A 7,951-nucleotide genomic window follows, 5' to 3' on the forward strand; every position below is an offset into this window, starting at 1 on the left:
TATATATCAGATCCTTCTTAGTTCAAATCGAATTCTATCGATCAAGTTACAATGTGACTACTAGTCTAGGTGACTCGACATTGTATGCACTATATTACTATAAGATGGTAGTTAGAGGTAATACTAAAAAGAACCTGACATATATGACATTGATCACCACCCAATAATCAATCATTTATAAACAGTAACATGCCAAGAATTAAACAAACATTAAAATCTTTCAAAATATTATCTAATATGAATCATTTTTAGAGGAATTCATATCGATTAACTTGTATACAAAAAATAAATTTTAATTGATTATTATACCAGTTTTCTATCATTCTATTTTATCATTCCCCTCTCTCATTTAATTTATAAACAAAACTGTTATTCTTAATTTAGGACTTTGTAAATACAATACAATACACTATGACAACTATTCACTGATTTGTTTTATATATTTCTTTATCATTGTTAAATACATGTATAGGGTTAAGATGAAACATGCTGTTCTAATTTAAAATTGTTGTTTCTTTGTTTTTTCTTTTCAGTAATTTATTGTTATGTTTACTTATTTAATAAAGATCACAGCAAGAGATTATCGGTAAAAAGAATGATTTTATAATAATAATAATAATAATAATAATAATAATAATAATAATAATAATTGTTTTCCGATTTTTTTTGTAAAATTAATCGTTTGTTTACATTTGCATAGCAACAAAGTTAGTGATTGTTCTTCCTTAAAAAAATAAATTTTTTATTCGGTTTTATTGAATATTAAAGTTATCTATTTGATGATTATGGTGAAGTACATTTAATTCTAAAAAACAAAATATAATCTGAGTGATAGTGAGATAGTAACTCATTGAAGACAATGATGAACGGTGGCACAAATTCATGAATTAGTTGAAGTTAGACATTAACATCGTTAAATGCCGACCGATCCAGTGGTCTAAAAGTTAAGCATTCACGTGCGAGACTGATAAGTCCTGGATTCGAATCCCGCAGGTGGGATCGTGTATGCACATTGCATACTAGGACGAAACGACCATCCAATGCTTCCAGGTTTTCCATGGTGGTCTAGCTTCAATTGACTCATGATCTCAACTATTAAAATTACCATATTATCCACAAAACCCCTTCTAATACTAGTCATTATATGGTCACTAGTGACTGGTTTCAAGAGGTATTTTCTGGAGTTCTTGTGAGAAGCAGTGACCAATGGAGTTCAACTGGGTCTGTTGTGAGATAATAACTCACTGATGACAATGGTGGACGTTGGCACAACTTCGTAAATTGGTTGAAGTTAGAGATTAGCATCGTTGGATGCCGACCGGTCCAGTGGTCTAAAGGTTAAGCGTTCGCATGCGAGACTGATAGGTCCCGGGTTTGAATCCCGCGGGTGAGACCATGGATAATCTGAAAGAAATTTTTATTCTGTAGGAGTAGTATTTTGTTTTTCTCTAATATGTACATGTTTGCAATTTTACAGCAAATTGTTTATTGACTATGATGAAGTATGTATCAGTGTGGTACTATTTTACAAGCTGTAATAAGTTGTTGATTAGATTTGTGCGAGAAATTCCATTAATATATAAGTTAATAGACGTGCGCCTATTATATTTTCGCTCGATTAAAACATTTCAGTTGAATAAGATTTCTGTCATATTTTAGTTGACACATGTATGATATTGATCTCTAAATCTTGATATTCTTTTTATTCCATGTCTTTTTTGTCATAAAGTCGGACATATATAACATTAAACCCGGCAAATATTTGCACCAGTTTAAACTGACATAACCCATTTGCACAGTTAGATAAAATTGTCGAAGTTAAACATCGAGTAGTAGATACAACAACAGTGTTAATGTTAATTGAGACGATCAAACGTGGAAAATATGATTCGAGAAGAAAATATGGGTTATTGAAATAGTAATTCAGAAAAAACTTAATAAGCTAATTTGAAAATGTGCGGTCTAAAGAAAGATAAAGAGTGAATGCATTAGGGCCATTGCAAACAGTTCTAAGTCATGTCATTCAAAATCTCTAACCACTGGTTACAGCAATCACGTGAACACCAATCAGATAGTTCGCACCTATATTCATTGCTCAATCCAACAGTCAACATCTTTATGGATTGGTGCTCGGTCTTGGTTTGGCCACATCGGCTTCTCTCCCAACCTAATCCTGCTCCAGCTATCGTCACTGGTCGAAGTGCGCGGTTGTTTGACTTACGTAATGCACATTCTAACAGCCTCAGTCGATAAAAGTGCACTGCCCATCAATTACCTTAACGTTATTATTCTAGTACATTGGATCTAACCTAAGAGTCGCTAAACCAACGGTCTCAACATATACGATCAATGCTTCAAAGGCATCTATCATTGAATACCAGTGAATTAATAATGTGCACTGTTTTAAAGACTACGTTTGATTATAGAAGTGAACATACTGATGTTAGTGTTATGTTATGCTGTTAACCGTATCTGCTACTGATATAAACGCTTCCTAAATGGTTGCTAGAACTAGTTACTTTACTGAGAAAACCAAAAGTTTTTCATTGGCCAATCAGAAAATGAAGCCTCATCTTCGACCCATTGTGAACGACTGTCCACATCTCTCACTTAACGTTCGAACTATGCCCAATTTTGTCAGTGTATCAATTAGGATTTTCGAATTATTGATTATATGTTTGTCTGAGAATCTTGAATTATCATAATCCCATCGGGACGGATTTTTCTGAATTTTTTGTAAGAAGTACTGGATAGTGATGTTATTGGTTCGGAATTTTGTCATATTTTGATTATAAAGGTCGGAATATATGAATCATTAGATTATAACTCTGAATGGATGATATTTTACCTTGTGTATGACTTGAAAGAATGAGCTAGAAGGGAATAAACAGAGTTGTAATAGATGGTGTCGAAGTTGTTATTTTTCCAACCAGTGAATAAACAAAATAATAGAGGAATAAACTAAAATGATTATATCATACTACAATCGACACACTAATTAGGACATAAGATTAATTGTAGAATATAATGCATTCTAATACATTTCACCGTATAAGTTGACCACAAATATTACAGCATAAATGACACTTCACAGAATTTAAGGAACGGAATTAGTTTTCTTAGCAACATATTACTGATAATCAACTGTAAACAAGTGAATACTGATTGTTAAGTTGACAATCAGTTAATTTTCATTCACACTAATGATAATAATAGAATCCTTTAAGAATAGTAAATCAATTGATGAGGTTGTAAATCCTCATTGACTAAGATGGTTGGGCCACGTGTTGCGTATGCCTGAACACCGATTACCACGACGCGCAATACTGACTAGTGTTGGGGGTGGTTGGCAGAAAGTTAAGGGCGGCCAAACTAAAATGTGGCATTATTCCTTGAAGTCACTAACTTCTGGTCTGAGCCATGTTGGTAGATGCAGAATACTTGGTTGGCGTCCGCGTGAATATCGTAACCAATGGTTGGAGACTGTGTGACATGTCTTAGAATCGATCACAATCGTGTAGGTGTATACACTCTCTATCTTCCCTTAAACTATAAGAATAAAATCGCCTCGTATCTTTCTTTCTACGAACTAATTCTTTCTTCCTGTACTATATCCGTATACACAATCTTTCTTTTATATATTACTACCATTGAAGTGACTACGTCTGTGGGTTCGGTGTTCATCTTGTTGTGCTAATGAGGTGTAGCAACTTGAACAGATGCCTATATGTGTCTGATCCTAAGTTGTAACTGATTGATTAAATTTAAGAATCACTTACTACTTTCAACTTCATATTAGTTCTGACATAATTATAGTTATTATATACTGCTCATAATGATATTTAACATTTCTTACAAAAGTATTTATTATCAGTTATATATATATATATCAGTTATAACATTCAATACACTCTATTCAATGTAAGTATATTCAATTGGTGTTTTTGTTTTCTTAAAACGTTATGAATAAGAATGAATTGGTTATTAAGCTTAAAGGTGATTTAAATTGAAAGGTAAACAATATAAAAGGCATAGATCACTTGTCAAATAAGAATTTCTATACAATGTGTCATATTTACCTGGCTTAATTATTGAATTATACTTTTTTAAAAGTGATCTAAGAATGATTTGAATAAAATCACAATACAGTGTAGTACCATAGTTACTGTTCTAATGATTTATTATTATACATATGTATCATGTAATATATTTAAAAGTATCTTTATCGGTTATCTATAAATGAGATAGATTTGTAAATACTCCGTTTGCGACAAATAGCTTTGATGTGGGTAACATGTTGTTATTATCCCTATGAGAATAATGAATGGCCATGTGGTGTGGGTTATTTATATCCACATAGGTAGTATATAACGATAAGGGACTCGAAAGTTTGACGGAGAGCGTAGCATGGCGAGCAGAACCATCGCAAAAACGACTGATTTAAAGGGGGGGGAAGAGTGTGGTGTGGGCTACTTTTGTCCACATAAGTAGTATATAACGATAGTCAGAAATATAATGTATTTCAGTAGAAGATCGAGAAGGTAGGAACGGAAACGGAAAGTAATTGGTATGAAAATGCACGAACAGTGAAATCTGAGACGATTGACTAAGATTTTGCAAATTAACTATTTGCTGTATTGTTCTCATATTTTAGTGAGATATTCTGTAATTTTGTGCTCAGTTACATTCGGTTGTCCTCATTCGTGTTCTTGATCACTACAGTAACTGTTGGAATCTATTTCTAGACCAATACTATACGTATATTTTAAGTAACTAAACTAATCACATTCGTGTTCTTATTATAAGCTTTATGCAATTGGTTCCCTTTATGAATTTAAATGTTTGTTCTTGCTCTATTTATAAGCTTTATTTTGACCTATGAACTATTATTATGCAATTTACCATTCTTGAGTTATACCCACTCCATCAGTCAGTCTGTAACAATGTAGAACTTCGTACGTACGTGCATCAGTTCGAGTTGCCATACCACATTAGCACAGAGACGCAGTTGTCGATTCAAATCCCGTAGTGGTTGAGGCTGTAAGAGTATAAACAGTAATCGGAAAAATTAGTGTTTGAAGATGTTATTCAAGGAGTATAATTCAGTGAAATAAATTTGGAAAGAGAAAAAATAAAGGGACATGAAGAATTCAGAAGATTAGAATTTGGAAGAACACAAAGAGTGGATGCATCTGCGCCATTGCAAACGATTTTGAGCCATGTCATTCAAGGTCTCTAACCATCGGTTGCTATCGTTTCATGGATTCCAACCGGGTAGTCTACACCTACCAACATGGCTCAGACCACTTGTCAGTGACTTCATGGACTTGTGCCATGTTTTGGTCTGGCCGTCCCTAACTTTCTTCCAATCTACTCCTATACAACAAAACATCGCACATCGAGGCAGTCGGTGGTTGGGCATACGTAACACATGCCTCAGCCATCTCAACTGATGAAGTTTCACCACGTCATCAATTGATTTGCCATCCTTAACCAGTACCTGTTTCCTAACAACCGCATTATTTACTCGATGGTCCCAGGATATACCATGCCAGGCAGGTCGATTGGAGAACGGTAAGACTAAAAGCAACAACTCAAGGTCTGAGGGCGAAGTCGTACTGCTGACTGTTGAGGGGTGTGACAGCAGTATAGTGTTTCCCTCAGACAACCAGCATCTGCAGAGATGCTGCCTTTTCACAAGCAAGGAAGGGGTTAGAAAAGGTCGACCCTAAAAATGTCAAACCTTACCTCACGGATTTCCGTCTTTGGAGGTAAGGCTCTTTGAAGAACAGAGCGAACACGTCAAAAATCTCCCACAAAAAGGCCGTGCGCGACCAGCCTCAAGCAGTTGTCTTTTGGGCTTTGCGGTCACGCTCCCAGGTCGTTAAGGCTAACATTAATCCAACTTCCTTTTCAGGTTCCTCAAGAATAACCCTTCCACGGTGTGGGCTCAAGGCTCAAGGCCACAAGTTATAACACATGTTTAATTTTAGTGTTAAGTAACACATTTGGTATTGTTTACTTGTATCTTCCTATTGTTGTTAAGAACTTCAATTAATCAGTCTCTTGTTGGTATATATGCATCCTGTACGGATTGCCTTGATATTGTTTTAAGTTATAAGCTTATTAAGTAACACAGTTTTTAGTTTTTACTGTAACTTAATGTAATGATTTGAAATATATATATACAGCTGCAAATGATAAGTGAATTTAATTTTGTTTTACTGAACATGTTACTTATTTACTTACACCTGTTACCCCCAATGGAGCATAGGCCGCCGACCAGCATTCTCCAACACATTATGTCCTGGGCCTTCCTTTCTAGTTCTATTTAACTGTTTTTCATTCTTCTCATGTCTGCCTTCATTTCTCGACGTAATGTGTTCTTTGGTTTTCCTCTTTTCCTTTGGTCTTGAGGATTCCATATGAGGACTTGGCTTGTGATGCAGTTCGATGCTTTCCTCAATGTGTGTCCTATCCACTTCCGGTGCTTCTTCCTGACTTCTCCCTCTGCTGGGATCTGGTTTGTTCCCTCCCACAGTAAGTTGTCACGTCAGCGTCGTTCAAAGGTCGTTCATGAATTATAATCTCATCAAATATTCTACTTATTGTCAAAATTCATCTGTTGATTCTTACATAACTACTATACTACTAATTTTTCATAGAAATATCTACTAAATATTCAGTTATCTATTTTAATAAAATGAAACCAAGTAATGAATGAATCTCATGGGGGGGGGCGGGTTCGTGCATGCGCACTGCTGAAGAGACCCATACTAGGACGAAACGGCCGTTCAGTGCTTCCAGGTTTTTCATGGTGGTCTAACTTCAATGCACTCATGATTTCAACTATTGAGATTTATGTATAGATTATATAATAAGGAAACTAATGTATTTCTCTTAGTTCACTACCCCCACCCACCCTGTTACTAAAAATATCCATTAAATTTGTACTTTAATCATATTGTACTTATGTACAATAATAAAAGTTCATAAGTTCATATTATTTATTTATAAACACAAATTATACAATTTTTTTTGTATTTTTTTGTTCATTTTAGATTCTGAATGCAATTTTTCATAATCATTTTTGGCTTCATTCATTTTACTAAAAGAAGAAAAAATCACTTATTATTAGTGTACTATTAATGTTTTATGAAGAAAAAACCACATGTTAAATGTCTTTTTACTTCAGTATAACATAATTAAATCCAAATCGATGGAGTTTCAAGGGAATGGTAATGGGTTTGAGTTCCAGAGTGAATATCAACTATGAGATACAGATACATCCGGCTGATGAGTCTCAAATAGGACGAATAGCGTGTCCTGGATTCCACTACTAGCCATTATCCATCTTTGCTTAGAATGCTTATGAATTAAGGCAATATCAAGGCAATACGCACTCGATGCATATATGCCAACATGAGATTGATCAATTGGTGTTCTAAATAACAATGCTAGGGTTCAAGTAAACAATACCAAGTGAATTTAAACTTCACCCCATTACACATGCATGTGGCTATCAGGACTCAATAGCTAAGCGGATAAAGCAACAAAATTTGAAGCTTACTGTACTGTGTCTGAGTTCCGGAGTGAATATCAACTCTGAGATACAGGTATATCCAGTTGACGAGTCTCAAATAGGACGAAACGCGCGTCCTAGATTCCAGTGCTAGGGACTATTTATCTTCGCTCATATCGAAGTTAGTTTTATTCTTATATTAATTATATTCTACGAATCATTTAATATCAAAATACATTAAATAAGTGTTTTGTTTTATTCTAGGTTCCTTAAATAATTTGAATGTTTAATGTTGTTGAGGATTGAATACAGAATGTTGTGCGACTTTAGTGTATGAGTGAAGATTGTCTTAAATTGAAAACATAAATTAATAGATAAGGATTAAATCATTTTTGCCGTAAAGCTGAAAGCATTTGGGTTCGGTACTTT

The sequence above is a fragment of the Schistosoma haematobium genome, chromosome 1 (genome assembly GCF_000699445.3).
Source record: "Schistosoma haematobium chromosome 1, whole genome shotgun sequence".
Classification (NCBI taxonomy): Eukaryota; Metazoa; Platyhelminthes; class Trematoda; order Strigeidida; family Schistosomatidae; genus Schistosoma; species Schistosoma haematobium.